The 20,040-nt window shown below is 40.9% G+C and overlaps 1 protein-coding gene across 2 annotated transcripts in view; it reads left to right on the top strand.

Moving 5' to 3' along the window:
* CCR3 (C-C motif chemokine receptor 3) overlaps positions 1-20,040 on the top strand; it is a 33,741-nt gene that overhangs the window by 10,659 nt on the left and 3,042 nt on the right. Inside the window, exon 1 of one of the 2 annotated variants that reach the window (XM_005900892.3) lies at positions 9,936-10,044. The exons of the other annotated variant lie outside the window; for it this stretch is intronic. The gene's annotated coding sequence lies outside the window, so the exon portion shown is untranslated. Of the gene's footprint in view, positions 1-9,935; positions 10,045-20,040 lie in introns of those variants that run through there. 2 annotated transcript variants of the gene reach the window in all.

Genomic DNA, 20,040 nt, shown 5'->3' with positions numbered 1-20,040 from the left:
CATGGGATTCTCCAGGCAAGAATACTGGAGTGGGTTGCCATTTCCTTCTCCAGGGGAGCTCCCCGACCCAGGGATCAAATCCAAGTCTCTTACGTCTTCTGCTTTGGCAGGTGGGTTCTTCACCATTAGTGCCATTAGTCTTATAGGAAACTGCCATATTCTTTTTCAGAGTGTCTGTATTATTTTATATGCCTGACATCAATGTAGGAGTGATCCAGTCTCCTCCTTATCTTCTCCAGCATTTGGTGTTGTCACTGCTTTTTATTTGTCGTTCTGATACGTGTGATGGCAGTTTTAATCTGCATTTTCCTAATGACTAATGATACTGAATGTGTTTTCATGTGCTTAGCTGCCATATACATGTCTTCTTCAGTGAGGTTCGTGCCTTTGCCCATTTTTTTCTTTTTTCTTTCTAACCATATGTAGATTTCTTTATTTGCTTGAGATAAGTCCTTTTAAAATTTCTACCTTGTTGGAAAAAAAAAATCTTTGTTTATTTTCTAATCAGATTGGTTTTTTGCTTTTTAATTTTGAGAATGCTTTATATTTTAGATATGAATATTTTATTGGATATATTGTTTACTGATTTTTTTCCTGAGGTTCTGGCTTGTATTTGAGTCTTTCAAAGAAGCTTTTAATTTTCATGAAGCCAAATTTATCAACTATTCTTTTTATGGATAGGGCTTTTGGCATCAACTCTAACAACTTTTCACCAAATTCTAGATTACAAAGATTTATCCTTTGCTATCTTCCAAAGTTTCACAGTTTTACATTTTACAATGAAGTATGTGATAAATTGAGTCAATTTTTGTATGTGTCTTTTTAAGTTTTTTATTGAAGTGTAGTTGATATTTATTTTTAAAAAATTATATTGAAGGATAGATGATGTAAAGTTTAAAGTTTATTTATTTTCTGTCTATGGATATCTAATTGCTCCAGCATTATTTATGAAAAAGGCTCCTGTTCTTCTGTTGAAAGGTACTGTGCCTTTGTCAGAAAGCAGTCGGATATATTTATGAGTCTGGTTCTGTAATTTTCTATTTTGTTCCATTACTCTATGTGTATATCCCTCTGCCTAAACCATAGGCCTTTTTTTTTTTCCTTCTAACTTCATTTCATAGTTTTCATTGCAAATCTTGACTATGTTTTGTTAGATTTATACCGAGGTATAGTCTAAAAGATTTTGGAAGCAATTATAAATGGTATTTTAATTTTGGTTTCTAAGTGTTCACTGATACATAAAAATGTGATTGATTTCTGTTTGCTGATTTTTTTCCTGCAACTGAGCTAAACTTGTTAGTTTCAAGAGTTTTGGGGAGAATCCCTTGGGATTTTCTATGTAGACAACAACGTCATCCTCAAATAAGGGCAGTTTATTTCCTCCTTTTCAATCTATATGCCTTATATTTTGTTTCCAGTCTCATTGCTCTAGCTAGGACTTATGGTTGGAGAAAAGTGACTGAACGAACATTCTTGCTTTGTTCATGATCTTGGAGGAAAGCATTCGTCTTTCATTATTAAGCATGAAGCTATCTCTAGGCTCTTTGTAGATACTTATTAAGTTATCAGTTCACAAAGGTTTTTATCATGAGGGGGTGAAATACTTTGTCAAATGTCTTATCTCTGTTAATAATCAACGAATTGGTCTGTTTCTCTTAAATTGTTGCATGTATAAGCATAAAGTTGTTCACGTGCTCTGTGTGTGCTCAGTTGCTTAGTCATGTCCGATTCTGTGTGACCCTATGGACTGTAGCCCACCTGGCTCCTCTGTCCATGGGACTTCCCAGGCAAGAATACTGGAGTGAGTTGCCATTTCCTTCTCCTGGAGATCTTCCTGACCCAGGGATCAAATCCATGTCTCCTGCATTGTAGCCACATTCTTTACCACTGAGCCAGCTGGGAAGCCCCAAAGTTGTTCCCAGTATTCTCTTAACTGTCCTTTTAATGGCTGAAGAATCTGTATTCATTCTTGACATTTTTTCACTTGTGACATTGTCACATTGTGACATCTGATCTCTCAGATCTTGCTAGAGGTTTATCACTCATTTTTAATGACTTTTTGAAGAATCAGCATTTTGTTTCAGTGCTTTAATCTGTTTTCTGTTTTAAATTTTATTACTTTGTGCTCTTATCTTTGTGGTTCCTTCTTTCCGCTTAATTTGGGCTTATTTTGCCCTTTCTCTAGTTTCTGGAGGAAGAAACTTAGATTATTGATTTGATTCCGCTCTTCTTTTCTAATGCAAGCATTCAGTGCAGCAATATGTTCCTCTCAGAATGGCTTTAGCTGCACCCCACATATCTTGATGTTGTATTTTTGTTTTCACTTAGTTCAAAGTCATTTTTATTTCCTTTGAGACTTCCTTTCTGATCTGTGGATTGTATAGACGTGTGTTTTAATTTTTCACACGTTTAGAAATGTTTGTCATCTGTTTTTATTTTTTAATTGACTGCATTTTGATCTGAGAATATATTCTATATAATGCAAATTTTAAAAACTTTTTGAGGCTCTAGATATGGTTTATCTTGGTGAATGTTCCATAAGCACCTGAAAATATTTACTAGTTGTCAAGGCATTGGAATCTACATTAATTCCCTTCCTGGTCAAAATACCTAGAGAAATATAGGAAGGTTACATCCCACACTGCACAAAAACCCGCCTTCAAACCCTGCTGAACTTTCTGTCTTCTTTTCCTACATCCTTTCTCATCTACTGCCCCTTTGCTTGGCACCTTTCCTTCTCCCTCCTGGCCCCACACAGCCCTCTCAGTCTCCCTGGTGCCAGCCTCATCGTTCTTCCTAGACTTCACGTGACACCCACTCTGCATTACACCCTCTCTCTTCTTACCTATTTTTTTTCTCTCTCAAGTTATTTAAAAAAAAAAAATGTGTCTCCTCCCTGAACCCCTGCCATCATCACCCTAAGAATTTTCTTTGTGATTCAGCCTCCTTAAAACACAGAGGGGATGGTAAACAGCCATGAGCTTTCTCACTCTCCTAGGGCTGAATGTGACCCCACCCTCGTATCTGTGGTGCAGGTGCCTGGGTGGCCATCTGCCCTGAGGTCTAAGATGTGGGAAGTTTATTTACTGCTCCTTCTAGAATCTCTGAATAATGACAGACTCTTGATGCCCTGGATTATGTTGAAATCTGCTGCTGATAATTCATAGCTCTCACTGAAGTGGGAAAATGCTGTAATTGATTTGTTCTGCTTTATGCTAACTGTAGAAACTTAGGCATCAAGAAAGACCTGGGCACACATTTGTCCTCTGCCATTTGGTAACCACAGCTTTATAATCTCCTACTGCTTTGATCTTCATAAGGAAATTGCATACCTGTAGAACTGTGAGGATAAATGTCATAAAGTACGTGGCACCAAACTCCTCAGAAGATGATAATCACTCTTACTGTTTGTCACTTCATAGTTATGTTGTTGCATTTAATGTTATTAAAATGGCATTAAGTGTCAGTGTGTCTTTTATCTTCCTCTTTTGAGCTCGTTCTTTTCTGGTCAGATAGTTATTAACACATGCATACACATAAGTATTATTAATTTCTAGACAGACAGACAGACTACATTCTAGCTACTGACGCATTCATGGGTGGCCACATGACTGAGTCCTAGCTGACGGAATGTGGACAGAAATGATATGAACGATTTCTCCACCAGCTCATAAAAATCCTTCCATGAGCATTCCTTCATACTCTTCTCCTTCCTCTCTGGTTGATGCAGCTGTATACATTTGGGTCTTGAATGCCAACTTCAGTGATGGTAGACACTGTATGTAGATGCCTAGGTGCCTGAACTAATGATTAAAGGCAGACTGCCACCAATAAACCTGATTGCTGTACATGATCAAGAAGTACACTTCTAGACGTTCAAGCTCATTGTACGTTTTGGAGTTTTGTGTCAGCTAGCATTTTCTAAGCTAAAATAGAAATTGGTAATTTTAAGTAGTGCCATACAAAAATCAAAAATATATAACACTGGCTTAAAGTTTAGGCAGCAGGCTGCAAAGAAACTGATCTTAGGAAGTGGAAAGATGTGACTGCCGGGAAGTGGGGCTGGAGGGAGGGATGGAGTTCAAAGGGGCATAAGGAATCTCTTGGAGGGGATAGGAACACTCATATCTTGACTATGGCAGTTGTAACCCAAAGGTATATGACTGTCAAAATTCATCAAACTGTAGACATTAAATGGATATACTTTATTGTCCAAAAGTTACATCTTAATAAGCTGTTGAAAAATCAAGCAACTTCCATCTATGTTAAATGTCCTATCTTATAAGGGCCCAGACCCTGAGGGGAGGATTCATGTGTGAGTGATTTATTCAGTGGGTGCTCTCAGAAGACACCAGCAAGAGAGTGAGGGAACAGGACAAGAAGGGAGGAAGCAAGCAGCAGGATGTGGTCTCAGGCAGAGATCCCCCAGGGCCTCTGCCTGATCCTGAGCGGGCCCTGGGACAGGAGCCTCGCAGTGCGTCCTGCCTCAGAACAAGGCAGTGAGAGGGGTTCCTCCTGGCTCTATGAAGAAGACTGGGGCTGAGGAGTCGGGGGCACGATGGTTCCTGAGCCTGATAGCCCTCCACAGCCAGTCACAGGTGCCAAGGCTGGAAGCAAAAGAGCACAGAGGCTGAGGAAGGAGAGCCAGAAATGGGAAAGGGACTCAACGGGATCCAGCAGAGCTCTGCCAACATATGTCATATTCTCCTAGAAGGAGAACGTGTTCCTTATTTTAATGAAGTGTAATATGCCTGCTTTCTTCAGATTTTTTTTTCTTAATGTTGAATTAAAGCAAAGGTGTTCTGACATAAAAATCACCTGTTGAATCTTGGTCATGGACCGTTGGAGTGAATTGAAGGGCCAGCACCAACTGACCCACTGCCCACTCCTTGGGCCTCATCTGCAGACTCCTGGAGGAATAGCGGACACAGTGGTCAGAGGAGAGAGATGGAAGCATACAGAGGTGTGGGTTCCAGAATAAGCCCCACCATTTTCTAGTTGTGTTATCCTGAGCTGTTGCTTAACCCACTTGTCTCAGTTCCTCCTCTGAGAAATGGTAAAAAACAAACTCATTTACCTCACAGGGTCACTGAGAGGCTTAAAAGAGACAAAGTACATAAAGCCCTTAGCAGATCCCTGGTGTGACATGTGACACAAGTGTGCAGGAAGTGTTGTTTACATTTTTGAACGGTTTCTCTCACATAACTTGCCCACCCCCAGGGCAGCCCCCACCCTGTCACTCCTGGTCACTGTCTGAGTTCACTGATGCTGCCTGGAGCTCAGGACTGATACACCTTTCCTCCAACCCCCTCACTAGCTCTCTCATCTTTCCCAGAGTAGATGGCTCTGGCACATTTGAAAATTCGCTCAGGATTTGCACGGCTCAAAATAGAGGCTTGACATGTTTAGAAAGTACCCAGATTAATCTTGGGGGTGAGAAACGGAATGTTTCTTGCCATATCAATAAACAAAAGGATGTCACAGTCATCAGCGATTGCAGCCCTGCAACCCCTGAATGTGAGCCAGTGAGGACTGAGGAAACTCAGGAGGAAAGGAATACCGGCCATGTAGCAGTCCTAAGACTGCAGCCACTCCTGATGGTGAGCCCCGAGGGAACCAGGATGCGAGCCCAGACTCCTGCACTTGCCCATACACAGAAAAGCACTAAAGTCCTTAACTTGGAGATATCTGGTTTTTTTTTTTTTAATTAACAATCATCTTTTGATGTACCAACTATCTGCCCTTTGTTGCCAAACTTCTATATAACTTAGCTCCCCTCATCGCCTCCTCAGAGCAGTTCTCTCAGGGTTACTTGAGATGCTTCCTGGGCTTGAAGTCCTAAAAGTTCCCACAAAATAAAACATAACTCTCTTTTAGGTTGTGAACATTTTTTGTGTCTACAGAGATGAGATGCAAAACAACACCCCAGAGGAAAACAAATCATCTAGTCCTCCCCATCCCAAGTCACACTTCTAGGTGTCCTTCTGGCCACTGGGCTTTATAGAAGCCTCTATAACACTGTGTCACATGGTTGTGAACAAAGCAGAAGCTAAATTTTCTCATCTGGTAGAAAATTTCTGTCTGCCACTTGAAAAAAAAGGAAGAGACTAACTTAAATATCTATTATCTCTCTATCCCTCGTATCTCCTGTTTCTCTTGTCTTTTTATCTATGCTCTCGCTCTCTCTTCTCTTTTTATATTTCCAAGGGCCCATCTTATAGTTCAAGATATTGTGGAAGAAAAGATGTCATTTACTCCACTTGACAGACATCTGGTGAATTTTCTGTTTATGCAGAGATGCACTGTATTTGCACCTCATTAAGAGGTACTTCCCATATCTTGGGGAGAAAACTGTTATTTTCTGCATCATTTCTAAATCATCGTTCACTTTTTTCTTCATCATTTATTTTCTAATTTTGATACTAGATTTTTTTCAATGTTGACAAGAAAGAAAGAAAAAGTGCAAAATGAAACATACAGAATAGTCAGATCAACAACCACCCAATTTTTCCTGGAAATGGCCTAAAGGGACCTGGGCTCTATTCTGAAGCTAGTGTGAATATGCAGGGTGTGATAGTGAAAAGCAAACACCCAGCAGGCCTTACACCTTTATTACAGGAGGTACCTATGAGGGAAAATGGGCAAGAACGGTCAGGCCTCAAGTGAAACAGGGAGCAAGGGGAGGATGGCAGATGATTCCCAGCCTGTTGTGTAGACTAAGGGGAGTTTAGCATGTCTACTTGGGACCTCTCCAGCTAAAGGCAGCCATCAGTGGAAGCCTTGTCTCGCAGGAGTGGGCCTGCCTCAGGTTCCATGCTGGATGGGTCAGGGGTGGGGCAAGCCACAGGAAGTTTGGCTTTGGGGAAAGCAGAGTGTTGGTTTCAGAGCCCAGCAGCAGGGCTTGGTCAACCACACACCCTGCACTTGGAAGTGTGCCAGGTGCTTGCAGCTGTCCAGTGGGTGGCTCACTGTATCCTTGGTTTAATTCTAGATTTGAGTTGCAGGCCAATGCTAAGTGTAGACCCTGCTCTTCTGTTCAAATCTTGAGATGTCCACTACCTCCCCAAGTAATACAGCTTCCACATGGTCACTCCAACTTGTCTTGTATTAACAGTCTGGAGGAGGGCAGCCCTTTTTGTAAAGGTTTGCTTCTGCTGATTTGGGGGTTTACAGAAGGGCAGGGTACTGTCAATGGAGACAACTCAGAAATACACTCGACCACCAAATGCCAGAGGCAGGCACCACTGACTGCATGAATCCTTCCATTAACTCCTCTGGGAGTTAATGTTCCCCTGGGAACATGTCAGTAAGAGAAAGTAAATGGCTGGAACCCACCTTCCTGTCCCAGGACCCTGCAGCCAGGAGCTGGTGTTGAAGATAGGATAAAGGAACCCAAGTACTTCTTCCTGATGCTCAACAACCACTTCCTTTCACACGCTCAAAGCCACAGTTGACCTGAGCTTGCCTGCAAGAAATTTCTGACCTTTCATATAGCTTCTGCACATCTTTTGTTTGTTTTTCCCTCAGATGTTCCTATATTCCTAAGCTGTCTTCTGTTTGGTTTGTTGTCGATGTCATTATTTTGGTTGTTTTCTCCAAAATGCTTCTGCTTTAGTTTTATCTACATTAAGAATCTGAAAAGATCAGAGGTATTAGAGTTCGGGGTCAGGTTTTTCTGTGTACCTTGGAAACTCATGAGCTGACTGTCTCAAGTAGCCTGAAGGAAGCACCAAAAATCTCCTGCCCATCCTGGGAAAAGTCAGACCAAACAAGCCACTCTGGACCTCAGGGAAGTCACTCTGGTTCTACCTTTACAATCTGCCATCCTTATCTTCAGCTGAAAGCACAAGTCCTTCAGATGGTGATGCAGGGCAGGAAAAATGAGCACCAGTGAACAGTCTAAACTCTTGAGGTAAGGGACTTCCCCAGTGGTCCAGTGATTAAAACTTTGCCTTCCTGTGAAAAGGGTACAGGTTCAATCCCTGGTTGGGGAGCTAAGATCTCACATGCTTCATGGCCAAAAACTCAAAACATGAAACAAACAAAATCAGTAAATACTTTAAAAAATGGTCCACATAAAAATACCTTAAAAAAAAAAAAAAAAAAAGAAAACCCTAAGGTGGAACCTAGCTCTGTCTTTTAGTCTCTACAGTGTTTGCCAAGTTCCTTGTTGAATCTCAGTTTCCTTGTCTACAACAGCATCCCCACATACCTCGAGGGGCTGCTTAGGAGACCCTTGTCTAAATGAGAAGATGGGCCAGAAGCGGGTTGGCAACTGTACTGTGCTGTGCCCACACGTTGACTAGTCATTAGACAAGCACCTGCAGCATTCTCCTACCCAACCCCAGTCTTGAAGTATATTAACAGTTGTTATGTGAAAAAAAAAAAAACAAAAAACCACACAATGTTTTCTCTACCTTAACACTAGGTTTGAGGAATGCAAGGTTAACCAAATTGAAACCTATTCCTCACTGAGGCTTTCTCAGACACTTTAACGTCCTGTGAAGCAATCTCCATGAGTGTTTTCCACACAGTGTCCGAGAGGCCCTGAGGGCTCCCACACCACACCCTTTGCTGGAATGCTATATTAGGTAACACAATGATCCCTGAGAGGAGGATGAAGGTGTCAGACTTGGTGTCACCTCCAATGCTAATGCCTGGATCATAAGAGACTGGAAAGACAAATGAGTACATTTAACCAATGAAGGGTTAATGCAGGGCTACAACCTGGAATGAATACTCTTGATACCAAGAAAAAAAAAAAAAAAAACCCACAGGAGAAATTCCCAACATACATGACAAATCTGACCAAGATCTCTCAGAGTCACCAGTGCCCTTCCAGAGTTTACACAGGCCCCCGAGTCACATTTCTAACAAGAATCCTATGTGATCATGATTCTCAGAGAATAACTGGCCCATGGGAAAGGCCAATTCTATAATAACAAAGCAACGGTGACTTATTTTCTCATATTCAGAGGAGAGGCTTCCAGTTCTCCTAACTCTTCTCTGACTGTCTCTGCTGACCACCTGAGCCGAGATGCTGACTATCAAGCTTCCTCAAACTGGGGCCCCAGGATGCCCATGAGCCCTCCCAGCAAAGTTGTTGTCTTTCCTTCCTACCTTTTCTTTATCATTTGAAGTATAAAGCACATTCCTGCATATACAGCAGATGTCTGATGAACACTTGGTGAACTTCATTGCCTTGTCCACTTTAGCCACTGCATCACAGATTGCACCATCCATGGTCAGACTTCTTCCCAAAACATTGGATGAGCACCTGCTCTGTGCCCAAGACCATCCTGGGTGCCATGGACACATCAGCACATGGAGCAGGCACATGGCTCTTCCCCGTGAGGCTTAGGTCTCAGTGGTATTCTACTCATCCCTTACATTTGCTTAGCTTTGGACAGTCCTCAGAGACTTTTTGCATATTTATCTTAGCTAGTTCCATGGCAACCCTATGATGTAGTTATTATCATTCTAAGTTGACAGATGAGAAAGCTGAGGTCCAGCAAGATTAAACGATTAACCCAGGCCATGCAGCTGTGGGTGCCCTAACTGAAATTCAAGTTCGAGTCGTCTTGGGTTGTTTAAACCCATAGTACAACTTGCCTCATCTAAGTCTCCCATTCAGCTCTGCAGAGTAATTTCAAGGAAATCCCAATTTCATTTTTTATCCTGTCTCCTGACAGGTCAATGCATGCTTATTCAAGAATCGATCCCTCTTCCAAAACAATGAGCAATTCCAAGGGAAGGCAGAATCCCCCAAACAGTTACTGACATCAACAGCATTCTTCTCAAGGATTACTCAACTGAGTGCTTGCTTAGTGTGTGATCTCAATCATAGAAAAGAAGAACTACTCCAGACTTGATTATCTTTTCAAAAACTTGCAAAACCTGAGAAGCTAAGACTCTTTGAAACAGGAAGCTGTGTTGTTTCCTACCTTACTAATGTCTCTGGTGGTATCAGATGGCATCTCCGTTTCATGAGTGGCAAGACCTAAGCTATCACTGGACACATAAAGGACTTTGCTAAATTAGCAGGTACCATCATCTTCTTTTTGTTCTCATCTGGGCAAGAACCTATTGAATGCAACAGAAGTGGTTTATTCAGGAGAGGTTTCCAGGAAGACAGTCAGGTTTCTAGGAAAAAGGAGATGGAGCAAGGAGTCTTGGCAGGTGGAAGTTACACCTCCCAGGAGTGCTCTTGGATGGACGGGGTGTAGAGGGACGTCGGCTGTGCTGCAGTAGGTAGTATGGGGCCAAAGTGGGATTGCTGATTGTAAGATATGTCCGTTTTCTTCTTGCTTTTTCCCATTTTGCCTTTCTCTCACCTGTATCATGATGTGTTTGCCTTTCCACTCATCCAAACTCAGCCTTTTACCCTCTTCAGTCAACCTGTCCACAACTGTGTCCATGTTGTCTTCCCTCTGCTTTCATAAATTCTCAACAATTGAGAGGATGGCCACTCCAAAAGGGTCCTCTTTAGTAGTTTTGCGTTCGTAATATTGATTAGTAAGAAGCAGTGAAAGTATAACTGACATATGTGTGCACATACATGTATATTACATTTGTATATATATAAATTTTTATATTTCACTGAAAATCCACTCTAAGTCAGGCTGTCAGATGAATCAGCTGATCGGTTGATTTGGTCTTTTTATGTTTGGATCTACGAAGTTGACTGCTTTTCTTGGATCTATATTAGAGGGTAGGGATAGAAAGTCTTTCTAATCTTCTGGGAAACCTTCAACCAGTTGGAGATGAAAGTTAACTGTGTTCGGCAAGTGTTTTGAGGGGAGGGAGTGGGAATATGGGGTTGTTGGTTCATGGAAGCGATAGGAATTGGAGCATGTCTGCAACTCATTTCAGAAAATGGTGACGATTATCATGAACTATGCAGGCTGAGTTATTTCTCTAGGGAGGGGCTGCATGACTCAATAAGAAAAAGGCAGATATATCCAGCAGAATAAAAAGGGTAAAAGGCACAAACAGATAATTCACAGAAAAGGAAATACTAATGACTAATAATTACAGCTAAAAAAACCCCTCAGTTATTAAGTATTAGTTACATAGATAATGACACCCTTGTTACCTGTAAAATTGGCCAAGTAATTTTTTTCTTTTAGATCTTGGTATTGATGGGTGCTTGTTGAGACTGGCACCAATACGAAATAGAATACAAATTGTTATACAACTTCTGGAAACAATTTGGCAAAATGCACCAAGAGCCTTAGAAATGTGACTAGAAGTAGAAATTATCCTTTGAGAAATCCACTTTAACAAACTAATAAAAATACAAAGACATTTACTGCAGCATTATTTGTAAAGGTGCAAGGGAACAACTTAATCACACGACAGTAAGACAATGATTAAAAAACCATAAATATACAGTATGTTGAAGTCATTACAAATTATATTTTCATATAATTTTTAACCACATGGAATTAGATGCAGGTGGGGCTTCCCTGGTAGCTCAGTGGTAAAGAATCCACCTGCCAATTCAGGGAGATACAGGTTGGATCCCTGGGCTGGAAAGATTCCTTGCAGAAAAAATGGCAACCCACTCCACTATTCTTGCCAGGGAATGCTATGAACAGAGGAGCCTAGAGGGCTACAGTCCATGGGGTCATAAAGGAGTCAGACATGACTCAGTGACTGAACAACAGCAATAAAATTTTAAGTACCAGAATACAAAAGGGTGTGCAAATGTGATATCAACTGTAACAAATATGCCTAGAAAAGAGGTAATGGTTCTCTCTTCAAGACACAGGTGGAGGTGGAAATACCAGGGGCCAGGAAACTGACCCTCAGTACACTGAACACTCCTGCCATGTGTACTTTGACTGCACAGGCATAATTTCCCCATAAAACACTTTTCAGGATCATCTATTTCAATGAAATCACGTATCAGCCTGCATACAAACATTAAACATACAGCCACACTGGAAAGACCTGGTATTAGAACATAGTGAGTAAATCTACTCTTTGAACAAAGAAGTTGGTAAAAACTATTCCAAGTTACTTTGCAGGTGGATGAAACCAAGTCACTTAACTGACTACATTCCAAGAATGGAATATAATCTTTGCTCTAATAATATTAATGACTGGAAGCTGAGGAAGTCCATGTGCTGCCCTAAAATATAAAAGCTGGGAGATGCCTGCAGCTGGGAAGAAGACTTCATCTATTCAAGATTTCAACCTTCAGAGGTGCTTGTGTATTTCCAGGGAAGGAGCTCATTGGCTCACAAGGCAGCCCATTCCATCCTGCACAATGTGGTTCTCACCAAGGTCTTTCCCACATGTGACTGAATGTAGTTTCCTCTACTACCATCAAATTTCTGCTCTCTGTAGAGTCTGCTTCCTTTTTCTACAGCAGAAGCTATCACATTATAGATTTTCCCATCTCAAGGGAACCCAGGACATTCTAATCCAATTCTTTTTTTAAAAAAAGATTAGAAAACTTTCAGTTCAGTTCAGTCGCTCAGTCGTGTCCAACTCCTTAGAAAACTTTGGTCCAGATCAAAGATGTACACATATTGGGATAAGAAGAAAACAAACTAAAATAAACCTGAAGACTTTTAATTTTTATATAAAACATTCCAAGTTCTGTGAAATACCATTGATGTTTCTAGACCTTTATCATCCTAGCCTGTTCTATGCTGCAGGTAGATACCAATGCTCATAAGATGTGGTACCTGAAGAGAATCTAACATTTCAAACGCATAATCTGAAAAGTGAAAAAAGGTAAAATTTTTCTGCTCCATCCTTCTATCCACTTAAGAGGCATTTATTAGGCAGCTATTACTTGTCAAGCATTGTACTGGGCAATAGTCCTGCATTGTCCAAGAGAGTGGCTACTTGCCACATGTGGCCATTCCAATTTAACTTAATAAAATTTGAATAAAATGAAAATCTCAGTTCTTCAACAGCAGTAGCCACATTTCAAGTGCTCAATTAGGTGCTTTACTGAACAGCACAGACACAGAACGTTCCATCACTGCAAGAAAGGTCTACAGGATAGTGCTGTACCAAATAATTGTTTTTTCTGACTACCCAGGTTTTCTGTGGAAAGAAATGAAAGGGAAGGAGGATTGGCTTAAGATTGTGTACATGGGAAGCAATTCAAGGTGCTAGATGGACAGATAATTGGATGAATACATGAAGGGGTAGCTGAGAAGAGAGGTGGATGGAAAATCAGACGGGTAGATTTCCTTTGTTCTGGATGATCTATTAATATTGATGAAGACTGAACCAGCTCTTGGGATTGGCTTCTAAAGAGCTTGCAATTGAGGATACTCTCAGTTCAACTCTTAAACTTCCTCTTTTCTTCCAACTTAAAAAGGTTGGAGGTATGTAACTCAGAGACAGTAAAGAGATTCAAAAACTTTAGGAGAGTACAGCCTGTCACTTCTCTCTCTCTCTCTATTCCTGTCATATTTGTGAAAGATAATTATTTCTTTGTGAAAGAATTATCAATAATTCTTCATTGGAATGTCAGTAAATAAATGGATTAATATATTCTTGGGTTCCTATTAGGCTATTTAATTTGGTACAGATCCAAAACCATTTGTAGAAATTCAAACTCATTTACTGTAACTACAGATTTTAATGAAGGCTGAAATACCTTTTTAAAACATTTTGGATACCAATCACTGTGTTTTCTGTAACTCTGAGTAATGGGCTACAGACTGGTGATTTGTGGAAAGCTAAGAATTTCTCTTTAGATGGAGGAAATCCTATTTTGGAAAAGATGTAAGAAATTCTGAAAAGGGCTGAAAACTTGAAAAAATAGAGAATGTCAGTGAGTAGAGGGAGAGGGAGAAGAACTAGCCTGCATTTGCCTGGCACTGTGTGCTGATGTTCTCACATGGGTTCATGTAGTCCTCACATTACTCCCCCCTCCTTGCAACACTTTCTTTACACAGCTTCAGGGACACCAGTTCTGCGTTTTTTCTGATCTCGCTGTCCACCCTTTCTCAGTCTCTCTTTCTGTGTCCTCCTCCTTTCTCCGACCTCTGACTTTTGGCATGCCTGGAGATGCAGTCCCTTGCTGTCTACACCTATGTCTCGGTGCTCTTTTCCAGAATCAAGGCTTTACATCTATGTGATGACAACTGTCACTTTTGTATTTTCAGTCAACAGTTCTCCCCGGAGCCGTTTGTCCAACTGCCTACTGCACATCTCCACTTGGATGGCATATAATCAATCTCAGACTTGCTTGCCCCAATTCAGGCTTATTTTGCCCCAGACTTTATCTCTGTTGGTGTCAACTCCATCCTTCCAGTTGCTCAGACAAAACTCTTGGAGTCGTCGACTATTTCTCACTTACTCATACGCTGTCAACAAATCCTGTGGCTGCTTCCGCATTTATAGAGAATCCGTCTATTCTCACCCTTTCTACCTCTACTGCCAAGCCCTGCCCAGTGTCACATCTTCCCTGTATTATCATAAGTGCCTCTTTCAGTTCAGTTCACTCGCTCAGTCGTGTACGACTCTTTGCAACCCCATGAACTGCAGTACACCAGGATTCCCTATCCTTCACCAACTCCCAGAGCTTGCTCAAACTCATGTCTATCGAGTCGGTGATGTCACCCAACCATCGCATCCTCTGTCATCCCCGTCTCCTCCTGCCTTCAGCCTTTCCCAGCATCAGGGTCTTTTCTAAGGAGTCAGTTCTTTGCATCACGTGGCCCAGTATTGGAGCTTCAGCCTCCTTACTGGTTCCTTGTTTCTAATTGTGCTTCCATAGTCTATTCTCCACATGGCAACCAGAACAATCCTTACAGAATATGAGGAGGATAATGTCAAGTTTAATGGAAACTTACCTACAGTCCCTACTCCTTTCAAAGAAAAGCTGAAGTTCTTCCTGGCTGCATAGCTCCACAGAACCCCTGCCCACAGCTCCTCATGTCTCTGTGACTCCCTCTCATAATACCCATCCCTCATTTCTCTTTCGGCCGTACTAAACCCTTCTGCTCCTCTAAGAACCTGTCCAGCCACTCTCTCACCTCAGGATATTTGCACTTGGTGTTCCTCTTATCCCCCAGAAACCTGTTCAACTCACTCTCTCGCCTCCCTCCAGACTTTTCTCAAATGTCATCTCATGAGTTTCTTGTTGACCCTCTCCAGTTTAAACTGCCTCTCTCCAATCCCACCCTACTGCTGCCTTCTCTCATCTCCTTTACCTTTCTCTGCAGCACTCATGACCATGTGAGACACTGTAGCTTTTGGCTATCGATTATTCCCTGACTAGAATATAAGCTTCATGAGGTCAGAGAGTTTTGTCTATACCGTTCACGGATGTGCCGTATCGCTGGAACAGTGCCTGGCATGTCATAGGTTGCTATTAACTATTTGCTGAATGACTGACTGGAGAACCCCATTTGCTGAATGAATGAGGCAGTAACTCTTCTTATCACTAGGTTACACATACAGATTCTGAGGCACAGAGAAGGTAACCTACTTGCTCTATGTCACACAGTCATTTCTTCAAACTCAGGAATTCAATCATTATCCTATACTGAAAAGGACCAAGGATATATAAGCAAGAAAAATCTTATGACTATGATTCCCTGGCACCAATACCCATGAAACCAAAAGTATCTAGGGCCTTAGGCTTGGAATCTGATCTTCACAGCAGGTGGTCCTGCAGGAATACTGACCACTTGGAGTCTGTGGGCAGAGCTCTTCTAGATGGACAGGCAGATTCAGGATGGTAGGCAGTGACTTCACAACCTCCTCTCTTCTCTATATTCTTTTTTTTTTTTTTTAATTTTAAATTGGAGTATAATTGCTATACAATGTTGTATTGGTTTGTGCTGTAAGTATACATTGGTCCCCTCGCTCCTGAGCCTCCTCGACCCCATTCCAGCCCTCTAGGTCATCACAGAGCAGCAAGCTGAGTTCCCTGTGCTACACATATGCTTCCCGCTAGCTTTCTGTTTCACTCACCCTAGTGTACATATCTCAATGCTACTCTCTCAAATCGTCCCACCCTCTCCTTCCCCTGCTGTTATATATACTTTAGAAGATTCATCAAGTTCACCTGAGAGGCTGATCCCCCTCAGAGAGACTCAACACTTAAATACACACACACACACACACACACACACACCCCAGATTACTGATGTTACTAAACTGGGATATCATTCAGCACGTGGCCCTTTTTCAGACATGACTGAGTTCAACCAAACTTCCACTACTGTCAAGGATCAGCACTCTTCATCACAGGCATGGCAGTTTTCCACTTTAGTAAAGTTTTAGAATAAAACAGATTTCAAATTAATAATATCTTTTTTGTACTTTGGGGACTTTGAAAGGTTGGAGGGTGGATGTCTAACTACAATCAGGAACCAGAAACACCACTATTATTTAACATCACTGTGGAAGTTCCCACCAAAGCAATAAGGTGAGAGAAACAAATGAGAAATACCAGAAAGGAGGATATAATTCTGTCAGTGCTTCACAAAAAATTTGATTATTGACCTAGTAGTCCTAAAGGAATTTATTTTTAAAAGTCGGTAAGGTAGTCAGCTTAAAACACGTATTTTCTTTCATACTACCAACAATTGTTTAGAAAATTTGTTAGGGAAAAGTATCTCATTCACAATAACCTGAGGAATATAAAGGTAGACAAAAATGTAAAAAGAAACGTGCAACACCAAAAACTTAAAGCCCTATGGTAAGCAGAGTAATCAGACATAGTATGTTCCCAAATATAAAAGCCTGACATGTAACGTTATCAATTCTTTCTAAACTTATTTACAAATGTAACAAAATTTCACTCAAAATTATGTTTTTGTAAGTATTGACTACGGGATCCAAAAGTTTATCTAATAGGACAAATGGTTCTAAAAGATAAGACATACTGGAAATGAATACTGAAACGCAGTTGTTTAATCAGATAATATACATAAATAATCTAATAAATCTATACAAACAATTTGGAGGCATCCAGGGAGCTGGTGTCCCACGGGCCACCTGTCTTCACACAGGTGCCCACTGCGGTCATCTGACCTGCCGTCTCACTCTTCCCGTGGAGGCTGGCCGAGCCCCTGCCAATGCAGGTCCCAAGACCCGAAAAGACGCCTCCCCTCTCCAAGTCTAGGTGGTTGGATGCCAGCTCAACCCAAGATCAAAGGGGAGAACCTAGCACTTAATCTGAAACAAATTTCAGATCTCTTAATCTGAAAACAAAATTCAAATGCTTTGCCTAGTGTGCCCTCTTTTTTAAGTTCCTTAGATTTCAGTTTGTGGTTTCAAGTTCTGATGAGTAAACCCTTCATCTTGTAATTTGCCTAGGTTTTCACCCTAGAAAATGTCTGCCAAATCTTCTAGCAGTGCCTGCCTAAAAACATTAGCTTTCAGAGACAGTTTAACTGATAAGGAAATACAGAAAAATTTAAGATTTTCAGTTTTAAAAATGATAATCCACCTACCTCTCACAACTATTTTGATTATTTGCCTGTTGCCTTTCATATGTACATATAATTTCACGTTGTTGCAATCTTTGTTTGCATTCTCTTTGTTCTTATAAACATCTGTCTGTGATTTTATCTGGTATCCAAAACTACTTTTAATGACTACATAATAATCTATTCTTTAAACAGACTACAATTTATTCAAAACATCCTTCATGTGTCAAACATTTAGACTGCTCTCATTTCTTGTTTTCTACTATGAGAACAATGCCACAACGAACATCTTTGTGCACATTATGTGTTGGTAATACATTTTTGACCTTTTCCCCTCAGGGTAAAATCACAGGACTAGAACTAATGGATTAAAGCCATGTGTATCTCGATGGCTCATGTTAGATACAAAATTTATTAAAACAAGTTACATTGCACCAGCAATGAGTAAGTGTTCCAGCAATGAATAAGGTTCACTGCAAACTCACCAGCATTGAGCATCACCATTAGATTTTTTTTTTATATAATCAGAATGACATTTCAAACTTAAATATATTTTCTAAAGAAGGATCCCCAATTCTAAATATTTTTTTTTCAATTCAACTTTGCAACACTCACTAAAATTTTACACTGGTGAATGTGAATTTATGAAGTTTGAGATATCCATCACCTCATCCCATTTATCATAGTATAGATGGAGGTTGCATATACATTTATTGGAGCTGGCCAGACAAGAATGGCAGGGAAAGGGCTCCCCGACTTCTGACTTCAGAAATTATAAGAAAAGAGACCCTGGAAGGAAGCAGTCACAGCTGTGTGTCCTATCTCTCCCATCCAGGCTTTGACCAGAGTTAGGGGGTTTGGAGAGCTGTTTGATAAACTAGGGGACTCTCAAGAGGATATCTCTCTGCAAAGTATCTCCTTACCCACATGGGGTGGCCAGAGCAGTTAAGTTGGTGGTCAGGCAGAAAAAAGATCTGGTTTGCAGTCTTGCGTGTCCCTTGGTTTGTACAGGACATGCACATGGAGTCAAAGAGGAGCATGTCTGATGGGCGCCTGCCAGTTCAAAAGAAAGAGTAGAGCTTGAGCCAGGAACTCGATGGTGGTGTGGTTCTCCATTCTACAGGGCTGAGTGAAGACTCCATCACCTTGGAGAGGTCACTGTGCCTGGGGAGGACTGAGAATGAATGGATCCTGAGGTCATTACTACAAACACTGCAGCAGATGCCAGCACAAAGACTCAGGGTTGGGACTGGGTCGACCCCCACCTTAGCAGACACCAGTCACGTCCATCAAGAACCAACAGGAGATTAGAGCACCCTCTTCTCCCTCTGCCCATGCATCGAGTCATGCTGGCCCTTCTCTACTGCCATCTTAGAAAGGACCAATGAGAGGAGACAAGGAACTGAAATTACAAGCTGATTAACAGAGGATGAGTAAAACCTAAAGTTATCATTCAAATGAATGGAAGGATAAGACTAAATTTAAACCACTTAGGACTAAAATTTGTGAATACTGTTTTCTTTTACCCAGCAGGTGGGAAGCTGGTAAGAGATTCAGATAGTTTTGGAAACTAAAGAAACTTCATTTACATTGCACAACCAAATTGTACTATGGGCATTTTTAGTGAATCAGCTAAAGGAGTATGATGTCAATTTATGTAAAACTTTGTATCCACGTATGCATATATAGAGAAATGTTAATGGTAGTAAACTCATCATGGTGAGATCTGGGGTGGTTTTTACTATTTTTTTCCTTTTCTTTATGATTGATGTTGTTCATTTATTATTACTATATTATTTTTCCAAACTGCAAGGACTGTGATTAGGAGTGCAGACAGGTAAAAATTCTATCTGTTTTTGTGTCTCTGATCTCATGTAACTAGGGGTCAAGGACTTGACTTCTAACTCTACTTGTTTTCCAGTGCTTTGCAGTCTAGGCCCCTTCCCCCTCACAAGATTCTATAATCTTACACTCATCATGTAGGATTTATGGAAATGACACATGAATTAAAGATGATCTTCAAGTTGGAAAACACTTCAGTGAAATTCTTTTTTAAAGTTTGACTTGTTTTCAGATCTGTCTGTGAGAAAAGGAAAGAAAATATAAATAATTAATGATGAGTAGAGGCTCTTTCCACTCTTGCCTTAAACATTAAGGTTTAGAGAGATACTCTCATGACCAAAAATGCATAACAGACCAAATGATGGGTACTTTTTCTCAGCTGCTGTGTATTATGCCATTGGGAATTTTAAAAAAGCTGGTAAGATCATATAAGTCAGTTGCTACTCAATTCCATTTTTAACCTCGAAAGCCTGAATGTGTCACTGATTAGTAGATGATGGACCAGGCCAGAGCTATGAAAATAGATCAAGTTCTATCCAAGAGCCTCTACTTTTTCCCGATTTCATGTGAAACCACTTCTCATTGCCTTTCTTTCACTTCTGCTTTCTACCATACAGTTTTTTCTTTTTCTAGTTTAAAATATGATCTCATGTAGACTCTCTGATTTGATGCTCACCACATCAAATGGGTGGCTACCATGATCCTTATTTTGGAGATGAATAAACGAGGCTCAGAGTTAAGGGCTTGTCTGAGTCTTCTCACTGGCAAGCAGAATGGCCAG

The sequence above is a fragment of the Bos mutus genome, chromosome 22 (genome assembly GCF_027580195.1).
Source record: "Bos mutus isolate GX-2022 chromosome 22, NWIPB_WYAK_1.1, whole genome shotgun sequence".
NCBI lineage: Eukaryota > Metazoa > Chordata > Mammalia > Artiodactyla > Bovidae > Bos > Bos mutus.
This window is presented reverse-complemented; position numbering and strand designations above follow the sequence as displayed.